We start from the raw sequence: 9,500 nt of genomic DNA, 5'->3' as shown, positions 1-9,500 counted from the left end.
CTTGTTTGATACCAAATCATTAACTCGTTTAATAAAAATTGCATTACACGGAAGGTCGTTAAGTATACACAATGTTCCAGCTATGTCAATATAGCTTGTGAGTACCTGCATTCAATAGTGTTGCATAGCCTGACACAGCGAGTGTTGTGTGGTTAGGAAGCCTCCGATATTCCAGCTATGTCAATATAGCTTTTAATAGTGAGTACCTTTTCTGCATTCAATAGTGTCCTGCATAGCCTGACACAGCAAGTTTGTCAGTGTTGTGATCTGGTTAGGAAGCCTCCGATATTCCAGCTATGTCAATATAGCTAATGTGCATTAGGTTACAAGGAAACACGCTTGACACAGATCCTGGTTGGGGAATGAGTTGAGAGCCAAGGTGGGGTTCAAGGGGTTCAAACACACACACACACACACCAAAACATTTCTGGATCCGCCTATGAGTTTTCTGCCACTTTGAACAGTGTAGCATTCATAACACAGCTCAATGTGGGATGAAAGACCCAAATGGACGATATCAACACACACATGGTGCTGACAAGCCATTGGTAATAATCTGGATAACAATGATAAAGAGTCAGCTGATCCTAGTTTGACAAAGGGATGCAACTGTGTACATTGGCCATGAAACCACCAATGCCTTGAAGATCTATTTATCCCCCGCAACGCGTTTTGCGGGGGGTATTAAAATGGACTCCGTCCGTCCGTCCGTCTGTCCGTCCGTCCGTGCACATTTGTCTTTTCCGGAGCAGAACTCTAAAACCGTTCAATATTTCTTCACCAAACTTGGCACATACATGGATCTGGTGGTGTACTGGTGCCTTTTGGTAGTTTTGGAATTCTGAATTAAATATTTTTGGCATTTCCATTGCGAAAATGTCGACTTTGACTGAAATTGGTGGTAGTGCTCTTTTCCGGAGCAGAACTCAAAAACCGTTCAATATTTCATCACCAAACTTGGCACATAGATAGATCTGGTGGTGTACTGGTGCCTTTTGGTAGTTTTGGAACTCTGAATAAAATACTTTTGGCGTTTCCATGGCAACAAGTTCGACTTTGACTGAAATTGGTGGTAGTGCTCTTTTCCGGAGCAGAACTCTAAAACTGTTCAATATTTCTTCACCAAACTTGGCACATAGATAGATCTGGTGGTGTACTGGTGCCTTTTGGTTGTTTTGGAATTCTGAATAAAATATTTTTGGCGTTTCCATGGCAACAAGTTTCACTTAGCCTGAAATTGGTGGTACGTGCAAATTTGTCTTTTCCGGAGCAGAACTCTAAAACCGTTGACTATTTCTTCACCAAACTTGGCACATAGATAGATCTGGTGGTGTACTGGTGCCTTTTGGTTGTTTTGGAATTCTGAATTAAATATTTTTGGCGTTTCCATGGCAAAAATGTCGACTTTGACTGAAATTGGTGGTAGTGCTCTTTTCCAGAGCAGAACTCTAAAACCGTTGACTATTTCTTCACCAAACTTGGCACATAGATAGATCTGGTGGTGTACTGGTGCCTTTTGGTTGTTTTGGAATTCTGAATTAAATATTTTTTGGCATTTCCATGGCAACAAGTTTTACTTAGCCTGAACTTGGTGATAGTGCTCCTTTCTGGAGCAGAACTTTCAAAACCTTTCAATACTCTCCTTCCACTTTTCTATATACACACCTAAATATTTGACATAGTCATAACTCGTAGACATAATCATGAAGAGTATTTTGCCATTGCGGGGGATATTGATGACTTTGTCTTCTTGTTGTTATGTCATTACCAATATAATTTGACACTGGAAGAATTAGCCTTATGTTTGTTGTTGAGGGACTGTTGAAATACAGCATGGTGCGCAGAGATTTATCTAGCCCAATAGTAGCCCTATATATCAGACTAGTTTTCAGATTCAAGTTGGTACAAAATTCACAATAATTTAGATTCCATTCAAGCAGATCATTATATTTGCCGTCTATAAGGCTCCCTACCCCCTTTACAAACCTTCGAACTTGAATCAAATTTACATATGCAATCTATAGAGCTAGAATCTTTTTTCGATCTTCCAGCCCGTGCATAAGGTCACCTGCCTTCAAACCAATCTAATTCTTTATATGAAAAGCTTGCCTTGTTTATGGTACATAAAAATCTTAATTGTCACTGGAAGCATTATTTTCAAATAATATGAAATAAGGAAAGGAGTGTTTCATGGATGTCAACTTCTTCTTATGAAGAACACAACATTTCGGAGTGTATCCTTACTCCTTCATCATTCATGTAATGAAATGTGTTCCTCATAATAAAGAAGTTGACATCCATAAACTCTCTTCCTTATGTATATGGCTTCTAAATGCCATTCAAAGACCTAATATGAAGTAGAATATAACAAGAAGACAAAGTCATCAATATCCCCCGCAATGGCAAAATACTCTTCATGATTATGTCTAAGAGTTATGATTATGTCAAATATTTAGGTGTGTATATAGAAAAGTGGAAGGAGAGTATTGAAAGGTTTTTAAAGATCTGCTCCAGAAAGGAGCACTATCACCAATTTCAGTCTAAGTCGAACTTGTTGCCATGGAAATGCCAAAAATATTTAATTCAGAAATCCAAAACTACCAAAAGGCACCAGTACACCATCAGATCTATCTATGTGCCAAGTTTGGTGAAGAAACATTGAACGGTTTTAGAGTTCTGCCCCGGAAAAGTGCACTACCACTAATTTCTGTTTTAGTCAAACTTGTTGCCACAGAAACGCCAAAAATATTTATTTTTCCTTATCCTGACTCATGCTCTTTTGCTTGTCCCCTTCCTCTTGCGAACATAGTGGAACACTTGTATCTCCTTAATTGAAGCTCCCTTCAATGTAAAATCACTAATTGGTACTCACCCACGAGTTACCTCCCCTGCCGTAAGCTCGGGAACAGGTGTCGCCACCCTCTGGCCTCATGCTTCACTCTCTCCTTCTTCGCCCAGTGAGCAGGATGTGAGAGCGCCTGTGTCTCCTTACACACTATATCCTTTGGTTTTTCTTAGTTAGTTACCTTTTATAGTTTACTATAAAGGTATAGCTAGTATCCTTCAGTTATTTAGCGTTAATAAATAATCGTATTTCTACTGTTTATTCACGTGAGTTCGGATTGTTCAGCTAGTTTTACATTGATGAAAAACTGTACTATTTGTAGATTACGTTTTTCGCTCATGGATCCGCATGTGGTATGCCCTAGTTGTACTTTCGCCTTGTGCGTTTGACTCACGTTGCAGTTACTGCATAAATTTAACCAATTCTGCCTTTGATAAATACCATCTTTATGTCTTGAGGCGTGTTGCAGATAGGTCCACTGCAAACTAGGTGTAGACATGGCGATCGTCCGGATTGCCCATCCAGTCAACTGCTGTCGAGTGATCCCCTCCGTCTGGTGTTCTGCTTGAGACCCCATCGGAAGAGGGGGCGTGGGATGCAGTCCGTCACCTCTAAGAAGCGACCCGGCCTCTCCAGACATCCAGTCATCGCAGACAAAGTCAAGAGGGCCTCAGCGTCTTCTCAAGCGCGAGACTTCGTGCCCCCAGGGCAGCGTCTTCCTCCAAAGGAAATCTCTGAAGTCATCAAGAACTTTCTCAGACGAAGATCGTTCCAGCAGCAGAATTGGGCCTCTACGATGACCAGCCGATCATCATACCCGACATGCCACAAGAAGCGACCAGTGACAGCGACAGTGGCGTCAGCAGAGATCAACAAGCAGCCTGATGCCTCTACACTGATGTCAGGCGAGATCGCTGAGGGCCCCACAGCTAACACAGCAGAAAGGGCACCATCTACTACGCCGCAGATCATCCCAAACGATCTTATGAAACAGATCATGATTATGATGGAAGGCCACTATAGACTGGAGAAGCAGCCATCCCAGGGTCGAAGCCTTTCGCGAAGGCTCCAACGTGACAGCACCCCAGGGCACCATCTGTCAGCGTAGCAGCCACGACAATGCAGCCTTCGCTGAAGGAAGTCACAGACCACCTCGACGAAGGACCCAGATGTACAGCCTTCGGCGAAGGCCTTAGCGGCGGGAAGAATCATCACCTTCTTAAGGTCATACTCAGATATGGAATCTGATCACCAGACCACCGCTTAAGCCTTCGGCGAAGGTCATATCATCGCTCCCCAGGACGGACGATACTGGCTTCAGCGAGGCGTTCGCGAAGGACACACCTGAACCCAGATCGTCTTCATCTAAAAGATCAGCAAGGGACTACACAAGAGCTTCGCTGAAGCTATCAGTCCCCTCATAGATCGCCAAGAAGGTCAACCTATCGATATAGATCACCAAGACGATCACCTCGCCGATCACCACGTCGATCACCACGTCGATCACCTCACAGAGTCTGCACATAAGCCTACAACTAGATCTCCACAAAGCGTCCAAACGATATAGAGATAGAGCCACACAGCCCTACATCAGAAGAGCAACAACCTCTTATCTATGATGATGGAATGGAAGATGATGGAGGAATTATTTTCTCAGATGCAGAGATAAGATATTGGATGGTCAATAATCTAGATCTCTCATCACCTTCCAAGAGTGGCAATAAAGCAGACTTATCTGATGAAAGAAGATGGCAGCAGATGCTATTACACTACCCCCAATCGACCCGATTGCGGCGGTACCTCAGAACCTAGATACAGCATTTAACAAAGCCACAAAGGTTCAGGCGCCACATCTGCCAAATTTCAGCGCCAAGAAGTTCTCCACGCATAATATGGAACCCTTCTTCAAAGCATAGAGACATCGATGAGAACTATAAGCTGATCTCCGATGCCAAGAACAAGTACTACAAGATTGATGATCGGAAATTGGTTCAGATAGAAACCATGACGGCGTATGTTCTTCGGTCTAAATAGATCTAGAACAATAAATGAGACACTTATCTCCAGATTTGAAACACGACCTCTGAAGATGACAGAATGATTTACTCGGCCCTACTGATGCAAAAAAGAAGGACCAGCAGTTTTAACAAGATCATCTGGCGTCTGTCTCAGCAGCATTGACCTTAGCTTCGTCGTCAAGGCCTCTAGCTTCCTGCAACTGGGGTGAGAACTTTACAGCTCCACTATATACAGCCCGTGGTCTTCCCCATCCATATTTGGCGGAGGAATAGACACAGTCTCCAAAGAAGTCACCAAGGATTCTAGAGAAGTCCTGATGATTAAATCGATGGACACGCGCTAGCCAGTGTCATTCGACAGACTTCACAAAGATACTCAGGGAGATCTAAATTCAATGGGCCTACAAAGAGCTAGAGACAGGAAGATTGCCAGTTCAAGGGAAGAGATTCTTTTAAAATTAAGCCCATATGGCAACTATAGAGGAGGGTCAGGGACGAGGCAGGACACCCAGAGGTTCCCGCGCAACTATAAACGCTGAAAGACAGGTTCGAGCGACTGGAGTCTTCCACCCCAGCCGTTCCAGTACAACCGTCACAAGTGGGTGGATCGTCTTCAACTACACTGGGAAAACTGGGGAATACTTCAAGACACCTATGTCTCCAACATTCTTCAACGCTGGATTGTGATCCCACTACAGGCCAAGCCTCCACTAACAGTCAACCCTCACAAGTTCGAGGTAGAGGCACAAACAACTACTAAAAAGTTAAGAGAGGCGGTTACATTACTCCTAACCAAGCAGGCCATAGAAGTAATAGAGCAAGGAAACATCGAACCAGGTTTCTACTCCCCAGTTTTCCTAGTACCCAAGAAGAACTCCAAGGAGAAATACAGACTCATTTACAACATGAGCTTCTTCAACAAGACTTACTTAAACAAACCACCCAGGTTCATTTCTATGATACATCTACCAGCTTCAGCTACGAGATGATTCACGCCCCATGGACTACATGGGCAGTATGAATCTACAAGATGCTTATCTGCACATCCCAATACATCCCGAATCCAGGAAATACCTTGGGTTTACGCTAGGCCGGGTTACATTACCAGTGGAAAGTACTTCCCATTCGAATAGCATCAGCCCCATGGTTATTCACGAGGATAACGAAACCGATTGTTATCTATCTACATCAACGTCAAAGGGCTACGCGAGTGCGTTCTTCCTCGACGACGGGATACAAGTAGATCAAGATCCACAGCATCTCAAACTACAGTTAAACTACATCATAAAGCTACTAACACAGCTGGGATGGTTAGTAAACTTACACAAGTCGGACCTAGTACCATCGCCAAGATCTGCAATTCCTAGAACTGATTTATCACCAATCTCAACCGTATAGTCGTACCAGAAGACCGTTGGCTCAAGATCCAACAGATCATTCCACCAGCTCTACTGTCACCGCTACCACTTCGACAATGGCAGAGCTTACTAGGTCTTCTAACATCAGCCCAAGACTTGACAGTCATAGGCAGATTACAGTTACGTCCACGTTACAGGTCTTCGTCAATACACATCTCGGCGACCTACAACCATTCAGTCTACCGATACATCTCAGACCTCATCTATTATGGTGGACAAAGAAATCGAATGTCTCGCGAAGGATTTGTTTAGCAGAGCAGGAATTCAAGACCCATCTATATGTAGACGCCACTCCCAAGGTTGGGGAGCTCATCTCTCCAACGGTTTACTGCACATCAGGGTTATGGACTCAGCTAGAAAGCAAACTCCACATAAACGATTAGAGATGAAAGCTGTAATCAACGCCATAAGACATTGGAGCAACATTCTACAGAATGCGCACCTGATGATACATACCGACAACTCGACAGTGGCGTTTTATGTGAACAGACAAGGCTCAACGAGATCGCCCGAACCTTTTGAATTTAACCTTTCAACTGTTCGAATTAATCCAAGATCTAAATCTACATGTCAAAGCATGCCACATTCCCGAGCCAGGAATATACTAGCAGACGCGCTCTCTCGCCACATCTACCGTACGCCGACAGAATGGATGCTCAATACAGAAGATATTTGCACAGATAATCAAGCAAATAGGAGCCGCTAGTAGATCTATTCGCCACAAGGTTCAACAATCAACTACCGACATTCGGTGTCACCAGTGCCAGACCCACAAGCATGGGCAACAGGCGCTCTAAGCATTTCATGGGAAGGCCTCAATGCGTCGCCAGCTTCCGCCCCAAGCAATAATACCTCTAGTATTACAGAAAATCAACCAAACGCAGAGCCTACAACTCACTTTGTCACAGCCTATTGGCCGGCCAGAACGTCGGTTTCCGCCTTTAATACAAGATATCGGGTCAACCGCACTAGAACTACCCAGAGCCAGCGCCAAACCTGTTAATACATCCTCACACCAAACAGGTGCACAGAAACCCAGAAGTATTCAAACTTCAATGTGATGGACTGTATTAAAATGTGTTTAAACAAGAGAGATATTCTACCAGGGCTGCAAAAGCGGGTCACGCTTTGCTTACGATACTCAACGCCAGAATCTTGTAATGATGACAAGTGGCAAAGTTTCTCAAAATTATGCAACAAACAAGGGTTTTATTAGCGAGAGATGCTACACGCATCCTCAAGTGGCAGACTATTTGTGTTACTTACGCAAAACAAACATTTAAAAGGCTCGACATTGTCAACATATCTTGCCGCTTTAGTTCTGTGATTTCTATGAGAACGGGTGTTAAATTAACAAGAACACCAGAGTTACTGGCCTTTACTACGCGGCTTCCTCGATTGAGGACCAAAAGCGAAATTCCACGCCCAGCTTGGGATCTGAATGTAGTTTACGACACCTCACAAGTGAGGATTACGAACCATTGGAATCGATAACGCTTGAATTTCTCTCACAGAAAACAGTCTTCCTGTTATCGCTAGCCACGCAGCCAGAATATCTGAAATTCATGCTCTAGATTATGAGAGGATACAGTTTGATGAAAATCAAAAGACAGCGACCTGGGATTAAGATGGGATTTCATCGCTAAAAATCAACTACCAGGTCAACCAGACAGGTTATTTCACATCCCTGCGCTTATCCTCAATTCTTGGATCTCAAGATACATTGGACTTATCTCTATGCCCAGTAATGAAGCTCTCATAATCTATTTTACGCTGTTTCCAAAACAAGGCTAAGATCGCCTTCAGAAGATTGTTCATCCCAAGTTATCGCCACAAATCAGACAGAAGTCTCTCGCACTCACCATATCAATATGGATAAGAACTGTCATTTTACGCCACCTATAAGGCAGCAGGACTGGACCCTCCAACAGCATCAAATCCTCATGAAATCAGGGCATTGGCATCCACCCTCGCCCTTCATGGTAACTGTTCATTGAATACAATTATGGAAGGATGCTTTTGGAAATCTAACATGGTGTTTGCTAATCACTATCTCAGAGATATCACCACCGAGGACGCCTCTGGCATTCATCATTTCGGGTCCTTTGGTCCTCGCCAGCAATTGACAGTCCCTCAGAGGCTTAATATTCACCCCCTTCACGTAGATTATTAGATATATGATACATATATTCACTAGCTTATAACTCCATGGAGTTCTAGGGCTATGTACATATTTAGCTTAGGTTATTCAACCTTAAGCTCATACTGAGTTATATTCAGTGTACAGCCACGTTAGAGTAGCAGTTTATATATATATATTGATATATCAGTATATTAGTAAGGTAATACCCCACTTATAGTGTATATATCTATGGCTTATTATAAGGAAATATCCTAAGTCTCAATGCCTTATGAAGTTCCCGCAGGGGTTATTACAATATCACTTACTTAAATCACTAATTAATCCAAAGTATTCTGTTTACCCACCACCTCCGTGGATTCTACAAGTAAGAGCATGAGTCAGGATAAGGAAAATATGTAATTTTCTGAGTAAAATTGATATTTTATACTTATCCTGACTCATGAGGTTAGCTCCTCCCATCCTCCCCACATAACACTTTGGATTTCCCTGTAAATTCAAGTGTTGGGCTCGCAAAATCAGGAGAGAGTGAAGCATGAGGCCAGAGGGTGGCGACACCTGTTCCCGCGCTTACGGCAGGGGAGGTAACTCGTGGGTGAGTACCAATTAGTGATTTTACATTGAAGGGAGCTTCAATTAAGGAGATACAAGTGTTCCACTATGTTCGCAAGAGGAGGGAAGGAGCATGAGTCAATAAGTATAAAATATCAAACTCAGAAAATTACATTATTCAGAAATTCAAAACTCAGGCATAACCACCAGATCTATAAAATTTGGTGAAGAAACATTGAACGGTTTTAGAGTTCTGCAGAAAAGTGCATTACCACTAATTTCTGTTTTAGTCAAACTTGTTGCCACAGAAACGCCAAAAATATTTTATTCAGAAATCCAAAACTACCAAAAGGAACCAGTACACCACCAAATCTATGTATGTGCCAAGTTTGGTGAAGAAATAGTGAACGGTTTTAGAGTTCAGCTCCGGAAAAGAGCACTACCACCAATTTCAGGCTAAGTCAAAACTTGTTGCCACAGAAACGTCAAAAATATTTTATTCAGAATTCCAAAACTACCAAAAGGCA

Source organism: Haliotis rubra, unplaced genomic scaffold, assembly GCF_003918875.1.
Source record: "Haliotis rubra isolate DU_JTF1 unplaced genomic scaffold, ASM391887v1 Scf41, whole genome shotgun sequence".
NCBI classification, from domain to species: Eukaryota; Metazoa; Mollusca; class Gastropoda; order Lepetellida; family Haliotidae; genus Haliotis; species Haliotis rubra.
Note: the sequence above shows the minus strand (reverse complement) of the source record.